Here is a 621-nt window from a genome sequence, read left to right as displayed (position 1 = left end):
TGGCCCTCAAATAACACACACAGACACCGCCCCCTAGTTGCGAGTCAATGGTTGACATGCAACTGGGGGCCCTCGACACACACACACACACACACACACACACCTACTTGCGAGTCGATGGTTGACATGCAACTGGGGACACTCGACAAACACATACACCCTTAGTTGTGAGTCGATGGTTGGCTTACAACTAGATTCCACAATAAAAGACACACACCTTGAGTTGCGAGTCGATGGTCAACATGTAACTGGGGACCGTAGAAACACTCTTCCCCTCCCCCTCCCCTAGTTTTGAGTCGATGGTCGACATGCAACTCGGGACCCTCGACAAACACACACACACACCTCCTAGTTGTGAGTCAATGGTTAACATGCAACTAGGGACACTCGAGAAACACATACACCCTTAGTTGCGAGTCGATGGTCCAATTGCAACTAGATTCCACAATAAAACACACACACACCCCTAGTTGTGAGTCGATAGTCGGCATGCAACTGGGGGTTCCAACAAAACAAAAACACCCCCTAGTTGGGAGTCGATGGTCGGCTTGCAACTAGGGACCCTCGACACACACACACACCCTAGTTGCGAGTCGATGGTCGACATGCAACAGGGGACCC

This window comes from Triticum aestivum, chromosome 7D (assembly GCF_018294505.1).
Source record: "Triticum aestivum cultivar Chinese Spring chromosome 7D, IWGSC CS RefSeq v2.1, whole genome shotgun sequence".
Classification (NCBI taxonomy): domain Eukaryota; kingdom Viridiplantae; phylum Streptophyta; class Magnoliopsida; order Poales; family Poaceae; genus Triticum; species Triticum aestivum.
Note: the sequence above shows the minus strand (reverse complement) of the source record.